Here is a 24,920-nt window from a genome sequence, read left to right on the forward strand (position 1 = left end):
TCGGGATACTATTTCAGAACAACCAGAAGGGTTTTCTTTTCTATTCTTTTTTTTAACCCTGAAGGTCTATTGCTGGGGTGATAGACCCTGCGAAATTGACATGCAATTGACATGGTCTAGCAAAGTAACACAAGACCAAAGACAGCACACACACACACACACACACACACACACACACACACACACACACACACACACACACACACACACACACACACTAAGCAGTCGCCAACCTTGACAAATAGAGGCTGTACAGAAATACCAAGGAAGCAGCAAGGTGGAGGGGGTGGTGGCAAAATGGCGGATCACCTTGGCTAGGGACACATTGCAGGAGGAGAATCCTGTAAAAACAAAAAACTGTGAGAAAAACCACTGCAAAGTAAACAGCCACAGGATAACCGGTGCATGCATAAGTGACTTAGATGAACATATGATTTAAAACCTGCACTGATGAAGGTAACGGTTCCTGTCTTTAGTTTTGAAATGAGCATGCAGAGGCTCTCTCTCACAAGTAAATGAACATGTATACATGTAGGATTTATGCATTAATCCTGCAACAGAAATGGCCAAAGATGGGCAGCCCTATCCAAGGGCCCAGGCGCCCGGCCACGACTCCCATAGAGACTTTCTGGCAGCATGGGGAGTCTTGAAACGCAAAAAAAAAAAAAAGCCTCCTCATCCCCAGGAAGCCCCCATTGGGTTTAATGGGCTTACACCACCTAAATGGCCAATTTAGGGGGGAAAGCTTCCAGGGGTGAGGGTGGGGGTAGGTACAAAGCAAGGAAAAATAGTCCGGACCTTCAAAATACACACCTTCCCATTCCAGTACATGTAAAGGTGCCTGGCTTGTGATCTTTCTTTCATGACTATATCAGATCAGGTTTGAGAATGATCAGGGCAAGGCAGAGGGAAGTCCAAGAGTGGATGATTTAGAGCAGGGGTGCCGCCTTCAACTTTTCCTGGCATGACTGTCTTTCCCAGTGAGCCTTGTCTTCTTGCACTGATTAATGATTAATTGGCCAACACAGCGTGCAGCAAAAGCCAATGAACAGGCGTCACAATGGATGTTAATTCCAAACCAGGTGTCTTTCACAGCACAGCCGAACAGAAGTCACAGACTAACAAAATTGATTCCCCTATAACAGGGGTAGGGAACTTGCGGCTCTCCAGATGTTCAGGAACTACAATTCCCATCAGCCCCTACCAGAGCTGACAGAGCTGACAGAGGCTGATGGGAATTGTAGTTCCTGAACATCTGGAGAGCCGCAGGTTCCCTACCCCTGCCCTATAAGCTTCCTCTGAGTCAGAGCTCACTTCATCAGGTGTATGGAATGTTCATCAATAGCAGGTGCACACTTTTATCCTTAAGAGTTACAAGCAACAGAGAAGTTGGAGATTGGCAGAAGAGGTGGGTTTTGCAAAAAAGTGACACTTGGAGCTCAGGGTAGCCTCCCGTTCCTTAGATGCCGCCAATCTAACCAACACTGGTAGTGACTGAGTTTCACTGGCACCCACCTCGGTGGAAACTGAATTTCAAAAGTGGCATGAATGCGTCGCCACGGCAACAGAATGTTCAATGTACACACGCAGGTATTTTTTAGCAGAAGCGCTCACCTGCTCCCCCAATCAGGCGGCAGGAACAACGGGCCTGGTGCAGCCAACCAATCGCCACCAGAGAACACAGCCTGAATGACAAACAGGACAGGAGAGAGTCAACATCGCTCCCATGCAAGCAGAGTGGGAGATAGAGGAGGGCGAAGGCTTAATGGGAAAACGCGCATCTGTTGGCAAAAGGCATGCGAAGAGTCAAAGAAACACATTTGGATTCCTTTAGAACGATTGCATTATTCATGGGGAATGAATCGCACAGTTCAAATGGAGCATGTTGAACCAGGAGCTGCAGACTCTGGGAATTTGTGCAGTCTTTTAGCAGATATATGTGATGAGGGAGGGAGGGGAAAGAGAGGTCTAAAAAGAGGAGACTCTCATCATTATATCCACACCAGAAAAATGTGCCCTCATCTCCACAGACATGGAAGAAGGATCTGTTACATTGCAGGCATCCTACAGAAACCATTTGGTTGAGATGTCCACCTGTCAAGTGAAAACAGAAAATTTTGGCCTGACTGCAAAATTTATTGACTTAGTACTTTTTCTATATTACTTTTGTCTCTCCAGGGTCTTCAGGGTGGCACACGTGGTTCTACCATCTACCATTTAATAGTCACACCGACCCTTGAAGGTATGCTAGGTTTATTTATTTGGAAGATTTCTCCGCCACCTCTCTGAGAAACCTGCTCAAGGTTGACGGAAAGTGTCTGTCTCAAAGTCATCCAGAAAGCTTTGAGACAGTGAACACTGGAACCCAGGTCCCAGACCAAAACTTTAACCACTACACCAGGCTGATGCTGAACTCGGTTACGGTGTTTCTCTTTTTCCCATGGGAGTGACCAGGCTGGGGAATTGCAAAGAGGCATAAGATAGGGAAATCCCAAACTCCCCCACATATTCCCCTTGAAGATTCAGTCTAAACCCTCTGGTAATTGAACAGGCTTTCTCCTATTTCTTCCACCTGTTTTGTTTTGTTTTGGCTTTAACTGAACACATGAAGCTGCCTCATACTGAGTCATCAACCTTGGTGCGTCAAGGTTAGTCCTGCATACTCCAACTGGTAGTGGCTATCTAGGATATTTAGACAGAAGTCTTTTACATCAGCTACCACCTGTTCCCTTTAACTGCAGATATCAGGGGTTGAATCTGGGACTAGGGGAGAGCACTGATCATTTTTGTCAGTAAATTTCAGGCTCAGGTTTTTAAAAATATGGAAATTTTTGGTAAAGCCAAATAAGGCCAATACCCATCGGCTTGATTTGGCTTTTGTTTTTCGGGTTTAAAAAACCCAAGCCGAATAAAAATTCGTTGTCCCCGCCACAGCTGCTCAGGTCTCAAGAATTCAGATCTCCCCTCCCCTATGCCATTTCCCGAGCCCTGGAGGACTTGGGAAGCCGTAGTGGTGAAAAGAGCTGAATGCCATGCTGGGCTTAACCCAGCGCAATATTCAGTTCTCTCCCCGGCCCAACACCACGCTCCAAAAGCTGATAAAGCTGAATCGTGTTTGGCTTTATTGGTTCCCAGACTATTCAACTCTGCCAAATTAAAAACCTGAAAAAAACCGAATCATCACCCCTATCTGGGACCTTCTGCATATTAAGCAGATGCTCTACCCCTGAGCCACGGCCCCTTCCTGACCGGACAGCTGCCCTTAATATTCCATCCCTTAAAAGCATATTTGGTCTTTATCAACCTACAACTTATTTTCTAATTCTTAGGTTGATTTAGAAAATATTAATATGCATTTATAAATAGTGGATACGAAATATGAAATTCAAACATGTTCGGTGTTAACCGATATGGGAGTCTTGTGTTTTATGTGGAGAGGAGCTGGGAATATAATGTAGGCATGAAAGGGAGTTCTGAAAAGCAGAGGTTTGGAAGTGGGCCCCACTTCAAAAAATCTTGCAAACCATTGATCTAAACACTGTGGTACCCTGACTCTGACATGCACCGGCCCAATGTGACAGCTGCCATATGGGCTCAATGTTGTTTCTATCGGCATAGCTGCATCCTGTTTCTTGAAAGTGCAGTTTTACTCATTCTTCCTTGGGAGTAAGTCCCACTGAATAGACTTGGGTAAGAATGTTAAGGTTGCCAACCTCCAGGTGGTACCTGGAGATCTCCTGCTGTTATAACTGATCTCCAGACAACCAAGATCAGTTCCCCAGGAGAAAATGGCTACTTTGGACAGTGAGCTCTATGGAAATATACCCTCCTCCCCAAATTTTGCCCTCTGCAGACTCCATCCTCAAAATCTCCAGGTATTTCCCAATCCAGAGCTGGCAACCCTATTCACTGGTTGTACTAGTGTGGTTGGTTGATTGGACACAGCATTTGATGGGTACCACTTCTTTTTAGGGCCTGGGGAAAATCGGGGGTTTTATCCTCAGGACAGGTTGAGCTCTTGAAAACAACTCTCCTGACCTTTCTGTAAAGTCAATGAAAGGGGGAAGAGATGGCTGCCTAAAATCTCCATTTGTGCCCAAAGTTCTGAATGGTGATGAAAAGGACCCCCACCTCACAGCTGACTGATGGTGACCCCCGTAGGATTTTCAAGGCAAGAGACTAACAGAAGTAATTTGCCATTGCCTGCCTCTCCGGAGCACCCCTGTATTTCCTTGGTGGTACTGACCAGGGCCAATTCTGCTTAGCTTCTGAGATCGGGCTTGTCTGGATTTTGCTCTTAAAGAGCTCAAGCATGAAATTGCTGATCTTCTCACTTTAATATGCAACTTATCCCTGAAATCAGGCTCCATCCCAGAAGACTGGAAGATGGCCAATGTCACACCAATCTTTAAGAAAGGATCTAGGGGGGACCCGGGAAATTACAGGCCAGTCAGTTTGACATCTGTTCCTGGTAAATTAGTAGAATCTATCATTAAAGATAAAATTATAAAACATGTAGAAAAGCAAGACCTGCTGAGAAAGAGTCAGCATGGCTTTTGCAGAGGCAAATCCTGTCTTACAAACTTACTAGAGTTCTTTGAGTGTGTAAACAGGCATGTGGACAGGGGTGAACCAGTGGACATTGTCTACTTGGATTTCCAAAAGGCTTTTGACAAAGTTCCTCACCAGAGACTGTTGAGAAAACTCAGCAATGAAGGAATAAGAGGGGAAGTCCTCCTATGGATTAAAAACTGGTTGAGAAACAGGAAACAAAGAGTGGGTGTAAATGGGAAGTTCTCACAATGGAGAGATGTCGGGAGTGGTGTCCCCCAAGGATCCGTTTTGGGACCAGTGCTCTTTAACCTATTCATAAATGACCTGGAAGTAGGGGTGGGTAGCGTGGTGGCCAAGTTTGCAGATGATACCAAATTATGTAGGGTGGTGAGAACCACAAAGGATTGTAAGAGCTCCAAGCCGACCTTGATAAATTAGGTGAGTGGGCTCCAGAAATGGCAAAATGCAGTTCAATGTAGCAAAATGTAAAGTGATGCACACAGGGGCAAAAAATCCAAACTTCACATACACGCTACAGGGGTCAGATGCTATCAGTCAAGCACAATGCACCAGGAAAGGGATTTAGCTGCCTTTTAGTTGGATAGTTCCATGGCGGAATGTCAACTCAATGCATGGCAGCTGTGAAAAAGGCAAACTCTTCTATGCTGGGGATCATTAGGAAAGGAATTGATAATAAACTGCAAAGATTGTCATGCCCTTATATAAAGCAGTGTGGTGCGACCCAGACTTGGAGTACTTGTATGGTCCAGTTCTGGTCAGCATAGCATCTCCAAAAAGCGATAATGTTGAGGAGATAGAAAAAAGTGCAGAGAAGGGCAACAAGGCGATGATTGAGGGACTGGAGCACCTTCCCTATGAGGAGAGGCTGCAGCGTTTGGGACTCTTTAGTTTGGAGAGGAGGCTGACTAAGGGGGGATATGATTTGAAGTCTATAAAAGAATTATGCATGGGGTAGAAAATGTTGACAGAGAGAAATTTTTCTCTCTTTCTCACAATATACTCAGGAACCAGGGGGCATTCATTGAAAATGCTGGGGGGAAGAATTAGAATCCAATAAAAAGGAAACACTTCTTCACGCAACGCGGTGATTGGTGGTTTGGAATATGCTGCCACAGGAGGTGGTGATGGCCACTAACCCTGGATAGCTTTAAGGCAGAAGCGAAAACTTTGGACAGATTTATGTGGAGGAGAAGTCGTGATGTTAGGATGGCTACCAATCTTGATCCTCTTTGATCTGAGATTGCAAATGCCTTAACAGACCAGGTGATCGGGAGCAACAGCCGCAGAAGGCCATTGCGTTCACATCCTACATGTGAGCTCCCAAAGGCACCTGGTGGGCCACTGCGAGTAGCAGAGAGCTGGACTAGATGGACTTTGGTCTGATCCAGCTGGCTTGTTCTTATGTTCTTATGTTCTTATGGATCGTCCAGGTCAGGGGGAATTTGGAATTCCGCCCACCCCCCATTTGTAAATCACCTCCTGATATGCATATGACCCCCATTATGAACCTCCCACCTATTTAGAGTGCAATAGTTTACAGAACTATCTCTAACCCGTTGAAATCAATGGGCTGAGACTAGAGGAATTCTGTCTAGGATTGCATAATTACATACCTAAAGACATTTCAACATGTGCTTCCGTGAGTTGAAATTCACTTGCCCAGATGTATAGAAGTATGCATCCACTAGGCCTTGTTAAATACCCAACAGAGAGGAAAGGAATGTTACAAAGAGAGACCAGGCCAATGCAGAAGAAATAAAAACAATTTAAAAAAAGAAATCTGTTCACCCAGAATAGGTTTTCAATTAGGAGAAAAAGTAGGCAGAATCTGATTGCATTCTACCAAGAAAAATCTGAAAGGAGGCAGAACAGCAGTGCCCACATTCTCCAGGGACCAATCTTCTTTCCAGATGTGCAACAACTTTGTGACACACCTGCGGACGGACGGACGGACGGACGCACGCACACACACACACACACACACACACACACACACACACACACCTGCCCCATAAGCCCTCTCTGAATCACTGTTTTTAGCTTGAGAAATTCCTGGAGATTTGGGGAAGTGTCCAGGGATGGGAGCTTAGTGGGAACATGAATCACTCTAGGATTTCCAATTCTCCTAGACTTTCTTGTATACCATAGAGGCTGCTCTCTGAAGCCACCATTTCCTCCAGGGGAACCAAACTGTGTAAATCAGATCTCTCTGGAAGTCAGCAGCAATTCAAGAAGAAAACCAGGTCTCACCATGACGTTACTAACGGTACTTTGAACGTGTCTAGGGCCAACGCACCGCGCTCCTCTGTGCTCATAAGAAAGGGGCGGAGGGAACTCTGGCACTGGTGCTGCTATTAAAGCAGCCAGCCCTTGCCTCTCTTCTCTTTCTCTTCAGAATTATTACCATATCCTTTTGTTCTGAGCCACGCTTCTGCCTGTCTGCCAGAGCAGCTGAGGCAGGATCAATGCGTTGTCCTCATTCAGGCTGCTCGTCTGGGGCCGCTTTGTGCCTCTTGAAAAGAATGCCCAGGTCATTTGCATAAAAATGTGCTTAAAGCAGATAATACGGCTGTGCACGGGTGTGCGCAAGAGGCTGTGGGACCAGGGGGTAAGAGAGCCTTGCCTTCGTCTTCATTAATCAGCGGGAAATCATAGCAGGTGCTTGTTCCGACAGCCGCATCGGTTGTCTTCCTGGCTTCTCTGGAGGCTGCCCGTTCTACGAAGCCCTGCAGCAGGGGTGAGCTTGGCCCACAGGCAAAGGCCCTCACTCTGAGCATATTGGAATGATCTCCAAAGAGACCCATTGACAGGGTCATTGACCACTGTCCTCATGTGTGGGAATTCCCCCACAGAGTCTCAGAAGGCAAGGCTTGCTTGGGGTGTTTGGTTGGAAACAATGGTTCGGGTTGCCAGCCTCACTTCCCCAAATGACACTGGTTGGCCATCTTGTCAGAAACATCATAGCTTCCATGCTTGATATTGGTTCAGCTACTCTGACCTCACAGAGGGACTGTACAGCATAGAACTGTTTGCTAAGGCGTACTAGAATTACAACTGAGCTCCAATTTACAGATGTCAGTTCTCCTGGAGAAAATAGCTGCTTTGGAGGGTGGACTCAGCTGGGGCCCGTCGCCTCCTCAGATCCAATCCTCCAAAGGTTCCATCTCCATATCTCCAGGAGTTTCCTAACTTGGAGCTGGCAGAGGCGTATCTAGGGAAAATGGAGCCCGGGCAAAATCTGAATCCCTTTCCTGCCCCAGGGCTTCATTTCCCCTAGATATGGGGAGGAGAGATCGTGCCATCTGCTGATCTCATGGAGGAGTGCCAGGTTGGTGATGGTGCTCAGGTCTACTGCCCGAAGCTGGCAAGGCGCCCAGGTCTACTCCCCGGAGCCAGCAACAGCACCCAAGTCTACTGCCTGGAGCCAGCAGTGGTGCCCAGGTCTACTGCCCAGTGGCAGCCCCCAGGTCTACCACCCGGAGCCAGCAAGCACGACCCAGGTCCGGTGCCCCCCCCCCCATGATTAGATGGTATGCGCCCGGGGACATATGATACCCCATGTCCCCATGGGCAGTATGCCCCTGGGAGCTGGCAATTCTAGGGGTGACCAGAACTACTCATCCACCCACCCACTCATTTCCTTTCTTCCTTCCTTTCTTCTTTTCTTCCTTCCTTCCTTCCTTCCATTTCTACCCCAATAATTAAAACCAGCTAAAACTCACATTTCATAAAAACATACAATGAACACCAAAATAAGAGCTAGCCGTTGTCCCTAACAAAACAACGGACCTCCACTCCAGAGTCACCAAAAGCAGGACTGAAATCTCCCTCTCCGAAACGCCTGCAAGGTTGGGACCTTCCTCACATACTCAGAAAGCCCAACCCATAAAACAGAAGGAGCTGCTGAGATCACCCCCAGAAGATTTGTGGAGGTGGGACTTAACCAAATGGACCAGAGCAGCTAAAATGTATATGGAACCCCATTAAGTTAAAAGCCTGGATAAAGAGAAAGGTTTGAACTTCTACAGTGGCCGATCTGCAGGAGGTGGCTGGAGCTGTCCCAGAATTACAACTAATCTCCAAACTAAAGAGATCAGCTCCTTCGGAGAAAATGGCAGCCTTGGAAGATGAACTCAATGGCATCATACCCTGCTGAGGCCCCTCCCCTCTCCAAACCCTCCTTTCCCCAGGCCCCACCCCCCCAATATCTCCAGAAATGTCTCAACCTAGACTTGGCACCCAAGAGAAATTAAGATGTGCACTAAACGAGCCCCAAGACATTCTAAAGGTGAGGAGCCACCACTGAAAATGTCCTTTTTACAGAAATGCAGAAAATATTGAAGATTAAGTTTCAAATGGACCCCAAAATTATGCTGTTAGGCATTCTTCCAAAAAACCTACCAGCAAAAAAACCTACCAACCCCCTGTCTCCTACCCCCTTCCCCTTGTTTTCTGTTTGTTTAATTATGTGCCCCATTTTAGTGAGGGGCTTTTGGGTTCCCCTGGGGGGGGGTTGGTTTTAGTTCTTGGGTGCTGGGTGTATTGCTTTTATTGGTCTTAATAAGGAGACAGGGCTTGTATTATATTTGTACTGGTTTTAACCTTCCCCTGTCTGTATGTGTTTATTTGTACACTGCCCTGAGCCCTTCGGGGGAGGGTGGTATAAAAATCCAATAATAAATAAATAAAAGAACTATTTGTGAGTTTATTAACAGCAGCAAGAGTTACAATTGTATCCAGCTGGAAAAGGAGATATTTCCTGATCAAGAAAATAAATTGGGAAGACAAAATGAGAGAGTACTTCTAACATGGCTAAATTAACTAACTTTTTAAAGCAAAAGACCAAATATAAATTTAAAGAGAAATAGGAGTTTTCCTTTAACTATTATATAATGTAAACACTTATTTAGGCATGTATATTGGGGGTTTTTTTGATGTCACTGTCTAAGTACTCAAGAATAATGCATATTTTTTCTTTTACACACACATACAGATATATATGTAAGAAATATATATGTGTGTAAGAAAAATATGCATTATTCTTGAATACTTAGACAGTAACATCATAAATGACCATATACATGCCTATATATATGTAATTTCAAGGTAAATATAACTGTAACTTTAATAACCTATTACAGTAAGAACCTTCTGGTGTATCATAACATTGTTTTCTTTCTTACATATTAAAAAGTATCTGTATCTTTTTAATAATTTCTTTTTTCAATGTAATCAATTAAAATGAAGCAAAAATTAGATTGCTTAATGATTAATGATTATGCTTGTTCCTATCCAGTATACTACCCAAAATTAATTTATTTTTATCAATATGACTGTGAAGTGTACAAGATCATAAATACAAATCCATTTAGTATAATCACACTTAAAATGCATTACTATTATTATTATTGCTATCATTGTCATGTTCACTCAGGTTTGTTTATCTTCTATTTTCTAACCCCCCCCCCCCCCCCGTCCTGTAACTCTTTGTTGATAAAATGGAAAATATTTGGAAAAGGAAAATAAAATAAAATGTCCTTTTCTCTGGTCTTTCCCCATCTTATCTCTGCAAGTGTGGGCACAGAGAACCGGGATACAGAAGAGGATGCTTGCACAAAGTCATATTCAACTGGTTAATAAGCCCCCTGCCCTGACATGTATGGCCCAGGCTAGCCTATTCTTTTGAGATCCTGGAACCTAAGCAGAGGCAAGCAATGGCAATTCCTCAAAAATGCTGTAAGGTTGCCATTAGTCAACTGCAATTTGCTTTTGCAAACCAAGGTTTCAATAAGCCACCTACAAACCAAGATTTCAGATTCCAGTTTGACGTACCTTAGTTAAGGAAGTGAAATAGGTTGCATTTCACGCTGATCACAGTTAAACCACGGCTATGCGTGATGTCTGAACTGAGCCGGACCAACTGCCTTGATTTTCTATTTTTACATTTATTTAAGAAAGAAAATCTGTAATCTTTTGTAATCTTGCAAGCCCACCTGCGCAAAACCTTTTGTCGTGCTGTAGTTAGTCCATGCTTTGCAGCAGCTATATTCTCATTATCTGAAAAAGTTATCATTTTTTTTCCTGGCATATCTCCCCTCCCCCTGGTTTATTTATTTTTTTATTAGGTTTGCTATCCCACCCTTTTCCAGCCACAGCTAGGCTCAGGGTAGCTAAAACAATACAAATTTCCATATGAAACGTAGCAAGCATAAACAAAACAGTTAAAATTACATCCACAGTTCTAATAATTCTAAAAGATGGTGACACTCGTTCATTTCTTCAGATGCATTTCTGGCCCCAAATTAGCCTAAAATTATTTGTCTCCTCCCATCTGCCACAAATTAATCCAGCCATACAAGGAAGGGAGGAAGGGAGGCAGATCAAGATAGAAAAAAAGACATAGCTGCCTCAACCAAAGGCCCAGCGTAATTTCACCAGCTTAATTATTGCAGGATGGGCTGCAGTTAGGCACAGAAGTACAGGCAATTTTAAATAGTCACCCTACATATCTGTATTATTCCCATGCTGTGAATATTAGTGTCGCATGTATAGCACAGCCACAGATACCTCCATAATTAAACTGTAATTGCTGTATCAGCCTGTTCAGACAAAAGATTCAAGGAGAAGCTAGACAAAGGAACTAAATTCTTATCTGGGCTTACTGGCATTGGAGTTTAGCCCAGCTCTAGATTTCTTTCTGATCACTGTAGGGAACCGGCTGAAACCGATAGCAGTCTATCTATGCTGACTCATAGTTGTTGGAACTCCAGTAAGACACTGCAGTGAACAGGTAGCAAAGAATATCCTTCAGTTAAAGTTGCCCGATTGCAACCCAGAGACTGTGGCTTGTCTCCAATCCCCCAGGTAAGCAAATGTAAGCACCCTTCATTTTTCTTAAGGGAGCAGGGATTGTGGCTGGGATCAGCAGATTTGAGGATCAGCAGACTCTTGGGAACAGCTGACTGGGGGCCTGCCCTGGAATGGAGAACTGGTGAAGGTTATTTATATGAGAGAGCGAGAAGAGAGTTTGGATTTATACCCTGCTTTTCTCAAGCGTAAGGAGTTTCAGGCTGTTTCCGCACGGGCGGAAAACAGCTCCCTGGGGATGGTAAAAACAGCGTCCCTGGGACGCTGTTTCCACAGCTGGCACTGCTGCATCGCAGCAGCACCGTGCTCGCCCCCCTAAGTAACGCGAAGACGCTGCTTTTGAAACTTGCTCCCTGAGCAAGGTTTTTCAAAAGTGGTGTCTTCCCGCCAGCGCGGTGCAAAGTGCACTGGCATGAGGGCGCTACTTTTGGGCCCTCCAGTGTTCCCATTCACCTACCTCTCCTCCCTGTGCAGCTCTGGACACCTGGAGAGATACGCCCACATTGCCCTTCGACCCCCGGAGGTTGGAGGGCAGCGTGGGTGTGTCCCTCCAGCCGTCCAAAGCTGCGCAGGGAGGAGAGGTAGGTGAATGGGACAACCCACGGGTGGCTCCATGCAGAGCCGCCTCTGCGGGTTGCAACAGCCTCGGCGCTGCCTGCACGAGACTGTGCAAACAGTCTCGTATGTCCACTGGCATTAATTATGCTGGTGGACAGCCGTTTCTGCCGCTGTGCAGAAATGGCCTCAAAGTGGATTACAAATGCCTTCCCTTCCTGTTCCCACAACAGACACCCTGTGAGGTAGGTGGGGCTGAGAGAGTTCAGAGAGAACTGTGACTGGCCCAGGGTCACCCAGCATGTGGAGGAGTGGGGAAACAAACCCGGTTCTCCAGATTAAAGTCCACCATTCTTGACAACTAAACCACGCTGTATTTATTCATCTATACCCAGTCTTTCTCTGCGTGGAAGACCCCCAAAGCTCTTGACATTTTATTTTATTTTATTAAATTTATATCCCGCCCTCCACAACTGAAGTCAGGCTCAGGGCGACTTACAAACAAGTTAAAAACATTCTACTCGTACATAAAATACAGTACAATACAGGAAACTATCTTAAAACTCAGTAAAACACGAGATGGCGTCAACAGTTTAATCCTATGGAAACTAACTGGCCCAGTTGCAGTGTAAGCTCTGCTTATGACAATTTGAGCATGGGCCATGTTAAGGAAGAGGCAATGCAATTTAAACACGTGTAGATTGTCGCAGGATATTGCAGGGTTCTCCTCTCCTCCATTTTATCCTCTCAGGTATTCTATGAGGTTGATGAGGCTGTGTGACTGGCCCTAGTATCTTCCAGACTCTAGTCAAATTGTCTAACCACCACACTACAATGGTTCTCAAAACGTTTTCCACATGGTCTGTTAATAATATGTAGGGTTGCCAACCTACTAGTGTTACAATGGCTACCAATCTTGATCCTCCTTGATCTGAGATTGCAAATGCCTTAGCAGACCAGGTGCTCGAGAGCAGCAGCAGCCAGAGGCGTACCGCCTATGGAGATATGGGGCCACCCATGTCGCCGGGCGCATGCCTGTGGGGCGCCCAGCAGGCTCCTGCCCACCCCTCACTCATCCCCCCGCCGCCGCCACCCACTGGCTGGTCGGCCCCCTCACTCACTCTTTACTTTCCCCGCAGGCTCTGAGGCTCAGCTTCAGGGAAGCTGCCAATCGGGCAGCCTGTCTCTATGACTTTCTTAAAAGGGCAATGCTCCAGAGCATCTTTTAAGAAATCATAGAGACAGGCTGCCCGAGTGCCAGCTTCTCTGAAGCCGAGCCTCAGACCCTGCGGGGAAAGTAAAGAATGAGTGAGGGGTCGAGGCACTGTGCACGCAACTCACAAGTAAGTGCTGCGGTGCTTACTCGTTAGTAAGCTGGACTCCATGGGGGGTGCCCGGAGGGTTTTTGGTTTCTGGGCGCCATTTAGACCCGGTACGCCACTGGCAGCAGCAGAAGGCCATTGCTTTCACATCCTACATGTGAGCTCCCAAAGGTATCTGGTGGGCCACTGCGAGAAGCAGAGTGCTGGACTAGATGGACTCTGGTCTGATCCAGCAGGCTCTTTCTTATGTTCTTACAATGATCTCCAGATGACAGAGTTCAGTCCCTCAGGACAAAATGGCTGCTTTGGAGGGTGGGCTCTATGGCATTATGACCTGCAGCAGTCCTTCTCCTCCTCAAACACTGCCCTCCCCGTACTCCACTGTTACCCTAAGTAGGCAGTCTCCACTTTAGTGGGAAGAATTAGCTGGAGATGTAGAGTGAAAAGGGATAACTGGGATCAATAACCTATGTGTATACCAGGATAGTTCCGGGTGAAAATTCTCAAATGAGCAGGCAGTTGTATAATTAAAATATGTAGCACATATTTGATATGGTCCTTGTGGGGCCTTCTGCTTTTATTTATTTATGTATCTGCTTCTAATTATGCCAATAAAGGCTTATGTATATATGTATGTATGTATAATTAAAATATGGTTTTATGCAAGAATAAACATAGTAAAATGAGAAATATATTTTAAGCAATGAACATACACCTACAAAGTATAGAAGAGCTGACTACGAGAAAACAGAAGAAGTTGAATAGGGTTTCAGGGATGGGTGAAAGGATATTCAGGGAAAGCAGCTGGGATGGGTGCACATAGGGTACGTAATAGTCTGCTCAGAGCACTGATTAAATTACCTCAGTGTGACACAATGGGGATTAGCTAGCCCCGTTGTTCAGTCAGGCGCACAATAGGTAGGGAAAAGTTAGCAGTCAACTGCCTCCCTGCTCAGGCTTGATATGGATTCCAGAATCTTTTGAGAAGCATCCATTTTGCGGACAGCAGTGCCTTGCTTTGATGCTTCCAAGCCATCGTGGCACCACTTAGTGGTAAAAGGAGTCTGAGGGCCAAACTGGATGTCACTCACCACCCCCAAATCTCCAGATATTTCTTAACTCAGAGCTGGCAACTAAGGCGAACACCCCACAAGCTGGGGGGTTGTGGGGAAAGAAAGAAAAGGATCCCCCTTTTCTCACAAGTCCTAAAACGAAGGAACTATCTCCTCCTAAATTACTCCCACCTTTTCCTCTGAGTACTTCTAGAATAATCAGTACCAGAGCCCATATCGCTTTATAGCACAACCACAAAAGATTTTATTAAATGAACGTTAAAGCTAAAAGACAGACTTATCAGCTTTGATGTTGTCTCACTGTTCACCAAAGTTCCAGTGAAAGACACACTTGCACTCATTGGCCAGATGTTTCCAGATGACATCACACCTTTATTTCAACACTGCCTAACAACCAGCTACTTCCAATGGGACAATGAATACTATGAACAGACCGATGGGGTAGCCATGGGAAGCCCCCTCAGCCCAGTGATAACCAATTTTCACACGGAACATTTTGAGAAACAAGCCCTCAAAACAGCACCCAGGAAACCCACAACTTGGTTCCAATTTGTGGATGACACTTTTACAATCTGGAGCCACAGCGAGGAGGAACTGCTGAACTTTCTGGACCACCTTAACAGCATCCACCCAAACATCCAATTTACCATGGAAACTGAAAAAGAAGGAAAACTGCCTTTTCTAGATGTCTTGGTCTTTTGCAGACCCAACCACCAATTGGGCCACACAGTATACAGAAAACCGACACACAGAGACCGGTATCTACATAAAAACTCCACTCACCATCCACAACAGAAACTCTGACAGATCATGCAAAACAAATTTGTGAACCTCACCTCCTCCCTGATGAAATCAATCATCTAGACTGGGCTCTGTAGGCTAATGGCTACTCCACAACAGAAATCAGAAGAACTTTAAGACCAAGAGAAACCCAGAGGACTGAGGAGAAACAGCCCACCACAGGGAAAATATTTCTACCATACATCATGGGAATCACTGATCAAATAGGGAAACTGATGAAGAAACATAACCTACAAACCATCTTCAAACCTACCAGGAAAATACAGCAGATGCTACGCTCAGCAAAGGACAAGAGAGACCCCCTCACTTCTGCAGGAGTCTATCGCATACCCTGCAGCTGTGGAAAGGTCTACATAGGAACCACAAAATGCAGCATTCAAACTCGTATTAAAGAGCATGAGAGACACTGTCGGCTTAACCATCCTCAAAAACCTGTCTTAAACAAAACTGGACATAACATTTTATTTGAAAACACTGAAATTCTAGACAATTCAGAAGGTTACTTTGTCAGACTGCACAGGGAGGCCATTGAAATTCACAAACACCAAGACAATTTCAAAAGGAAAGAAGAGACTTTGAAAATTAGCAAAGCTTGGCTACCAGTACTTAAAAACACCAAAAGCAAACCCCAAGGGCATGCTAAGTTAATGAACAATGGACTCCACCCAAACACAGGATTTGCATTCACCAATACTACTGCTGCTGCAGGACATGAAAATGTGAATCACTCCCTGGACTGATAAGCCCCACCAGCAATCTATACTATCAACCACATCTTTGCATAACAAGTTCCACCCAAACACTTACTGATTGGTTCCTCACCCTGGGACATGGACAGTATATACCCCAAACATTTCCTTCTCTCTGGACACAGTGTGTAACAGACTTCCCTCTGTGATACACCTCTGAAGATGCCAGCCACAGGTGCAGGTGAAACGTTAGGAACAAGATCCACCAGACACGGCCACACAGCCTGGAAAACCTACAACAACCAGTTGAATCTGGCCGTGAAAGCCTTCGACAATACGTTAAAGCTAAACTTCCCTTGGTAGGGGTGAGGAACAAATAAACATATAATGAAAAACAAAAGTATGTATGGTCATTCTAGTATTTAGGTTCTCATACGGTCCAAAGTTGGTTGAGTCCCTGCCTAGAATCCCAGTGTCCACTGGCTTATAGCAAGAAGAGTCACAACTCTCCCCTCAGGAAGCTGGTCTTCCACTTCAAAACTGACTAGTCCCCCTCAGGCGTTTCCCTGCAGCCATATCTGGGATACCTCCCCTTTTGGGAGAGCAAACAAGCCCCAATGACACATTTCTATGGTCACCCTAATTTCATTTCTTTTTTAACCCCCTCCAGACTCTTTTTCAACCTGCAGGCAATTCCCCTCAGCCAATCAGGAGCGGGTAGGGATTAAACATTTCTGTGCTGTCTTTCACTTGAAACCACCTTCCCTTTTGGCGTTTGTCACAGCAACCCGACTACACAAAGTTTTGCTCTTCTAAATCCATTGAAGTCAATGGATGGCTATAATGCTGCTTGGGATAAGAAAGCAGGAACCCGGTGAAGACTTAGCGGCATCATCCTAACCAGAGGTGTACTTTTCTAAGCCTTTGGAAGTCATTGTAAGTTTTTATAATTGGATGCAGACCCCCTTTGCCATGCCACGGCAGCGGAAGAAGCGACCTTCCTTGTTTGTTGTGTTTTTGAGTGAAACCAGAATCCAGCTTGTGGAGCCCCGGGTGAAAGATGGAACTTCCAAGCTCAAAGGTTCCATGCTTCTTGGGACCGAGGAAACTTTTCCTATGAACAAACTGCAAGCCAAATCCTTTTGTGCTGGGATTCTGAAATGACAGACATGCGTAGGATGTAGGAGCCTCATACAACACACTCCCAAAGTTGCACTGGTTTTGATCTATTGCTGCACAATTGTGTGCTGAACGTGTTTCAGCTTTGATCACACACCCTTTGGAAGCTATTTAAAATGAGCCATAAACAAATGAATGTGGGTTCTGAAAGGACCTGAAGAAGAAGAAGAAGAAGAAGAAGAAGAAGAAGAAGAAGAAGAAGAGTTGGATTCATATCTCCCCTTTCTCTCCTGTAAGGAAACACAAAGGGGCTTACAAACTCCTTTCCCTCCCCCGCACAACAACAAAATCCTGTGAGGTTGATAGGGCTGAGAGAGCTCAGAAGAACTGTGTCTAGACTAAGGTCACCCAGCTGGCATGTGTTGGAGTGCACAGGCTAATCTGAATTCCCCAGATAAGCCTCCACAGCTCAAAGGCAGAGCGGGGAATCAAACCTGGTTGCTCCAGATTAGAGTACACCTGCTCTTAACCACTATGCCATTGCTGCTCTTTAGAAAATTCTTAAATGCAGGACAGAGGTACAAATGCTGAAAATAAATATGCTACATTTGCCCTGACATAGCCTAAACTGGCCCAATCTTGTCAGATCACAGAAGGAAAGCAGGGTTGGCCCTGGTTAAGACTTGAATGAGAGACCACCAAGGAAGTCCAGGGGTGCTACACAGAGACAGGCAAAGGCACCCCACCCCTGTTCATCTCTGCCTTGAAAATCCTAAGGGGTTATTATCAGTTGGCTGAGACTTCATGGCACTTTGCACTAACACCACATATGCTGTTTGCACAGCTCTTGCATATGCTACAGCTATGTGACAACTGCAATGCAACAGGTTTACCCTATGATTGGGTCTTGTTGGGACATACCCTGTTTCCCCGAAAATAAGACAGTGTCTTATATTAATTTTTGCTCCCAAAGATGTGCTATGTCTTATTTTCAGGGGATGTCTTATTTTTCTGTGTTCTGTTCGTCGGGCATGCTTCCAAACAAAAACTTTGCTACATCTTACTTTCGGGGGATGCCTTATATTTCGCACTTCAGCAAAACCTATACTATGTCTTATTTTCAGGGGATGTCTTATATTCGGGGAAACAGGGGTTAACTTTTGCCTGTCCAGCAGCTGATGGAAAGAGCTGGGCCAGGGATGGCTCCAAGAAGCACCAGACACCTCCCTCCCACAGCAAAAACCCCCACTTCCTGTACCCCTTTTTAGTCCCCATGTCCGTAGTTGTAGGGATGCCAACCTCTAGGTAGCAGCTGGAGATTTCCTCGGATTACAACTGGTTTCCAGGCAACAGAGATCAGTTGATCTTGAGAAAATAGCTGTTTTGCAGGGTGGACTCTATGACATTATGCCCCGCTGAGGTCCCTCCCCAAATGTTGCCCTCCTCAGGCTCCACCCACAAAATCTGTAAATATTTCCCAACCCAGAACTGGCAGCCCAATTTAGTTGTCATAGGGGCATTCCTGTAACATGGTTAAATCTACTTACTACTATTCAGCAATGATTTCAACGTGCATAACAGCATCTTTGAGCACCATATTATGGTCTTCACTACCCCTTTTTCTCTGGACTTTGTTTGTCTAGCCCAAGTCCACATTCCGCGTAGGGTAAACAAAGAAGGATGGTAGGGAATCTGACTCCCCCACAGTGGAGTCAGCCAGATCAACATTAACTTGTTTACCTGTCACCAGAATTCTTTTTAAAAGCAGCCGAACAGAGCAAAGTCCAACCTGTATGCTTCGGGAAAATCCCACACACCTTTGCTCTAGAATTGGATCACCAGGAGTGTTTACCTTCCTTGTGCCTGCAAACGAAATGGGTTTTAAGGCTATAAACCTGTGAATGCTTATTTGGAGCAAGCATCACTTCCAACAGGACTTTCTCCTTTGGAATTACCACTCAAAGCATCAGGCTGTGGACCTCACACTCTCCAACTGTTCCTATCAATCTGCATACTTACATCTCCTTGCCCTCATGTTTATCTTCACAACATCCTCGTAAAGTAGGTTAGGTAGGCCACCCAGTCAGCCCTGTTTAGTACAAAGATGGAGGCCACAAAGGAAGTCTAGGGTTGCTGTGCAGGGGAAGGCAATGACAAACAACCTCCTGTTCATCTCCTTCCTTGAAAACTCTATGGCAGTTGCCACAGAGTCCACTGAATTACTCCTACAAATCAGGGGAGAACCCAGAGGCGTAGCAAGGGGGGAAAGCACCCGGTGCACTGGTGCGTCCTACGCCCTCACCCCGAAATGCCCACGCCATGCCCCCACAGGGTCGCGTGCCCAGTGCACACACCCCCATCTCCTTGGAGCTATGCCTCTGGCAGAACCACACTTTCATATAGGGAATTAAATATGGAGTGGGTATTCTATCAAGGCTTGAAGTAGAAAGCTTAACCGAGATCTGTCACTTCATCTTCCTGCCCTGTTCTTAATCATCAGATAAGTTGTACAGTGATATTAGTCAAGAGAACCATCACCCTCTTCTGCTCAAGACATCCGGAAGCTGCTAATCTGAACTGCCTGAACTGTGCTCAACTGCTGTCAATTTAAGGGAGGGGGGGAGAAAATGTCATTGTATGATTGAGTCACTATGTGGCATTATCATTAATTTCCATTTGGACTATGGAGGGACCTTCCTTTGACCTTCTATGAAGACAGGCTGCCATCTTAAGTGGTGCCCCAGGAAAACTAAACCACGTGGGGTGTTAGAGTGTCATGAACAGAATGGCCCAAATGGAACAGAATGTGTGATTTGGCCCAAAAAGGCATCCATGGGGAACGTGTCTGTTGGATTGGTGATCCAATAGTGGTGAAGGGGTGTTAAGTCCACATTACCGTGATCAAAACTGCCCTTGCTCAGACTGTGATGTCCCTACAGGGGGCGGGGGGCGGGCAGAGGTGGAATCCAGCAGGTTCTCCTGCCCAGTCTCCGAGAAGTGGGTTACTCTGATATTTGTGTGTGCCGAGAGGGGGTTACTAATTGGGTCCACTTTTCCATCTCCATGCCCTCGCCTCCCTGAGAGGCATACTGCCTTTGAACGTGAAGGTTCCATATAGCAATTGTGACTAATAATGTAACTCCCTGAACTGGGTTAATCCCTTTCAGGTACTGCAATTCATTGATTCTCAGCCTTTCGTACCTTTTATCTCACCAGTCTCTATCAAAGAACCTGTGTGTTTCACCATTGCTGTGTTCAGATTTGTGAGTTGGGCATTTTCAATAATGTGATGGTGATTTAGAAATGACCTGGTGCAAAAAATTTTTGGGGGGTTGTGGTGGGTGGCTGCCCATGGGGGGGGGGGCATCCAACTCAGGTTTTGCCCAGGGCTCAGATTTGCCTAGGTACACCTCTGCCCCCTTTGCTGAGGGGGGCTGGCGAGGGAACCTGTTACTAAAAATTTTGGATCCCACCACTGGGAACAGGCTTCCCATATTGTGCCAGTCTTTCCCCCCCACAGTGCCTGTCTTTTTCCTTATGTATTTTTAAATCATGGAACATCACAGGAATGAAGAGTTTGACCTGCCTTCTACTGTGACAAGATCTTAACTCAGGTGGATGGCCCCCCACAGCTGGTTTTCAGAATCCAGTTATTTGGTGTTCCAAATGTGAAACTCTGACCTGACACAGAGTTCAAACCTATGCACTTTATGGCAGTCCAGATGTAGATGAGACTCCTACCACAAAGATGGTAGACTCCCAGGTTGGTGCAACAGCAAATGGTGCCGTGAACCAAATGCACCCTATGAAACAAAAGTACCAGTCTGTGTGATATGCTAGCTCAAATAATCAAAAAAGACATTTCCAAACAGGAGCACTCTGCTGGAGCTCACTGAATGTGGACCAATGCAGAGAACCGGAAATGCACATACCTAAATCTAATACACATTTAAGTGTGCAGCTAACATGTTCTAGGTCCTTTACGCACAAATCACTGAAAACATTTGGAAAATGTTTTCAAACCCTTCCTTCCTTCCTTCCTTCCTTCCTTCCTTCCTTCCTTCCTTCCTTCCTTCCTTCCTTCCTTCCTTCCTTCCTTCCTTCCTTCCTTCCTTCCTTCCTTCCATCCATCCATCCATCCATCCATCCATCCATCCATCCATCCATCCATCCATCCATCCATCCATCCATCCATCACCTGTCTGTCTGTCTGTCTGTCTGTCTGTCTGTCTGTCTGTCTGTCTGTCTGTCTGTCTGTCTGTCTGTCTGTCTGTCTGTCTGTCTGTCTAATTTCCTACACCGCCCACCCCTGGAGGTCTCTGATGTATGTCTGCACTCACGCCCTCAAAATGACTTCTGGCCACTATAATGTGATTAGTCCCTTTGATTTTGAGTTCTGTGTTGAATTGATGTTTCAGTGCCTCATAGTTCCTTGCCACGATTCTCCATTCCTTCTATAACCGAATCCTTGAAGATAACCCTTGAAAAGGTTTTAAAAAACCAGAAATGAACAAATAAACAGGCAAGGGGAAATAGAGTGAGCTGGGAAAACGGCGCTGAGGACAAATTTCAGGGATAGTAGAGAAGCATGGGAAACGTAGTAAATAGATTGCACAGCCACTGAAGACCTTTTCAAAACGTTTCAATCAGAGAATCATTTTAAATGGGGATTCTTTCAAAAGGTTTTGAGGTTGCAAATAAAACGTTGGGGGTAAAAATCATGCAGAACTCTATGGAGGAAACATTTTATTTCCTGCCTCAACACATTTTTAAAGGGTTGTGTGAAAAGGACCCCAATGTTACACAAAGCACCTTTCAAATCTATTATCACGTCCTTAAACACCAAATGTTGCCTGTCAGGCTTTATCAAAAGCTTCATTGTTGTTTTATCTTTTGGAGAAAAAACCTGGGAATAACAAAGCAGTTACATTTCACAAAGGTTGTTCCTGAACCTTGAAGTAAACTTCTAGCAGGTCAAACTATTCAATATGTCTACTCAGATGGGTCATTGTGAATTTACTGTCATACAACACACCATCATATCACATTAAAATAAAAGTCCAGCTATTAGAAACTAAAAGAGGAAATGCCTTTTAAAATGGTGCTTCTGATAACTGCATATCAGACTGAGGAAGGAAGTTTGGGATTGCAGCACGTGCAGTGCTATAAAATTACTCTATTCTAAACCAACTGAAATCAGTGGAGTTAGAGCAGAGTTAAGTTTGCCTAGGATTGCACTGTTGGTCTCCTTGGTAGACCTTAGCAAACGGTTCAATGTTCTTCAGTCCCTCTGTGATGTCAGAGTAGCTGAACCAATAGCAATCAGGAAAGCTAAGGCACTTCTGACTATATGGCCAACCAGGGTCATTTGGGGAAGTAAGGTAAACAGTGAGACTGGAAGCCTGCAGGGATGATTTCTTCAACGGTGTTCCTGTTTTAGGTTGCTACCCCATCTTAGCAGTGAACCTCTATGGCAGTGTTTCCCAACCTTTTTGAGGTCAGGGTACCCTTGACCTCACTCTTCATATCTCACAGTACCCCTGCCGCCACCCTCCACCTTCCCCTCCCATTGCCCCTGCTTGCCACACACACCCCACCTTCCCCTCCCAGGGTGAAGGGAAGCACTGGGGGGGGGTGGCTGCTGACCTTGTGGCAGGCCCTGCCCCATGGGTCAGCTCCATGTCCTTGCTGGCGCCGGTGGGAGACACCACAAAAATGAGGGGGGGCGGTAGTGTTGCCGCGGTACCCCTGGGACATGCTCACGGCACCCCAGGGTACCACGGAACCCTGGTTGAGAATGGCTGCTCTATGGAGTTTCCTGAAAGATTACAAACTCTACCAAAAGAATATTTCAGACAGGCTGGTGAAGTTGTACCTCGCAGATCCGCAAGTAAAAACAATGCACCACAATTGATCTTAAGATTCTTAACAGACTTGTGAATCTTTGCCATGTTAAATATCACATGCACAACCTAAAAAAAAAAGTGTGTGTGTGTGATAGAAATGTTAACATCTCATACAAGGGCAACAGTCAGGGAGAGGGCTGCCAGATCCATTGTGGCCCCCAGTGGGGGATGGGGGTGGGGTCAGATTTCCAGCTCCAGCTTGGGAACCTCCTGGAGGTTTGGGGGCCAAGCCTGGGAATGGCAAGGACCTCAGAGGGATACGATACCATAGAGTCCACCCTCCAGAACATCTATGGCCCTTTCCACACTTGCAGAATAATGCACTTTCAATCCACTTTCAATGCACTTTGCAGCTGGATTTTACTGTGCAAAATAGCAAAATCCACTTGCAAACAATTGTGAAAGTGGATTGAGAGTGCATTATTCTGCATGTGCGGAAGAGGCCCAAGTTTCCTATAGGAATGGATGTCTGTAGTCTGGAGATAAGCTGCAATTTTAGGGAAACCCAAATCCCACCTAGCGGCTGACGTTCCTAGCCTAATGTCTTTATGTGAAACTGAGTGTAGTAAGGTTGCGACAATTAAATAAAGAAATTCAGCCCTATTCCTTAAATTAGAGGAAATGAGTGGACTTTTTTTTCCAGTTTACCTTCACTTGGTCACCTGTCACGTCCTGATTCGCCATAGGCTATCAGGAGAATTACTGTTTGTTTATAAGCCTGCCTCTGATCCCCATCCCCAGAACAGCGGGGACGGGGGGGGGGGGGAAGCTAAGTGTTGGCTCACAGCCTCCTCAGAAAGAAATCTGACTTCCCAGCCAGGCAGTCAAATGCCATCTGTCTCCCTGCTGGGGGGGGGGGAGGGGGGGGGTTCCCCGTCCCACAGACAAACACTCTCTTTAACATTCAGGCTGGAGAGAGGCACATGCCAGGCAGACATTTCGGCTATTGATTCTGTCTGCAACCCCCCAAAAGAACAAAGCTTTTTTAAAAAAAATCAGCAGGAGAAGAGCCTTGGGAAGGAGGGGGGCTGCTTTTCTAAAGCATTGTTTTTCCTAGTGGAGAAGGGATTTTTCTTCTCTCTTCAGTTAGGGATGCTGTTAAACAAAAGTGTCTCCCCTTTCCCACCCACCCTTCTCCTTTCCTCTCTCTTCATGCAGAATTACACCCGCAGGGCTCCTCAGAAGGGGGATGCTGAGCTCATGAGGATAACAATATTGGACTTTGTCCAGGGCCTGATTGTGAAATGTGACTTTTCATTAGTCTAGAATCCGACCCACCCTTGCCAAAACCCACCTGTTATCTCCTTGATGCCGGCAAGCAAAGAAAGAGATCAATGAGTTTCCTACCCTTTAGAAGCAAAACCCTTTACTTTGACTCTTTAAACTGTCTCTTTTTAAAAAAGAGAACTAAGGGGGAAACACAATAATTTATAAAGTAGGCTGAAGGATGGGAAGAATGTTTTCTCCTTCTCCCATAATGCCGGATATCAGGGGCCTAATTTGCACATGTCGATGAATGAGTCGGTAGGGATCAGTTAGTGGAGCAGCAGTGGCGTAGGAGGTTAAGAGCTTGTGTATTTAATCTGGAGGAACCGGGTTTGATTCCCCGCTCTGCCACCTGAGCTGTGGAGGCTTATCTGGGAAATTCAGATTAGCCTGTACACTCCCACACACGCCAGCTGGGTGACCTTGGGCTAGTCACAGCTTCTCGGAGCTCTCTCAGCCCCACCTACCTCACAGGGTGTTTGTTGTGAGGGGGGAAGGGCAAGGAGGTTGTAAGCCCTTTTGAGTCTCCTGCAGGAGAGAAAGGTGGGATATAAATCCAAACTCCTCTTCTTCTTCTTCTTCTTCTTCTTCTTCTTCTTCTTCTTCTTCTTCCACAGAAGTGGAAAATGCTGTCTAATTGCAACGGATTTATGGCAACCCCATAAGTTTTTGAAGGCAAGAGACATTCAGAGAGGGTTTGCCGTTGCCTCTGCATAGTGACCCTGGACTTCCTTGGTGGCCTCCCAG

This window comes from Sphaerodactylus townsendi, linkage group LG06 (genome assembly GCF_021028975.2).
Source record: "Sphaerodactylus townsendi isolate TG3544 linkage group LG06, MPM_Stown_v2.3, whole genome shotgun sequence".
Lineage (NCBI taxonomy): Eukaryota > Metazoa > Chordata > Lepidosauria > Squamata > Sphaerodactylidae > Sphaerodactylus > Sphaerodactylus townsendi.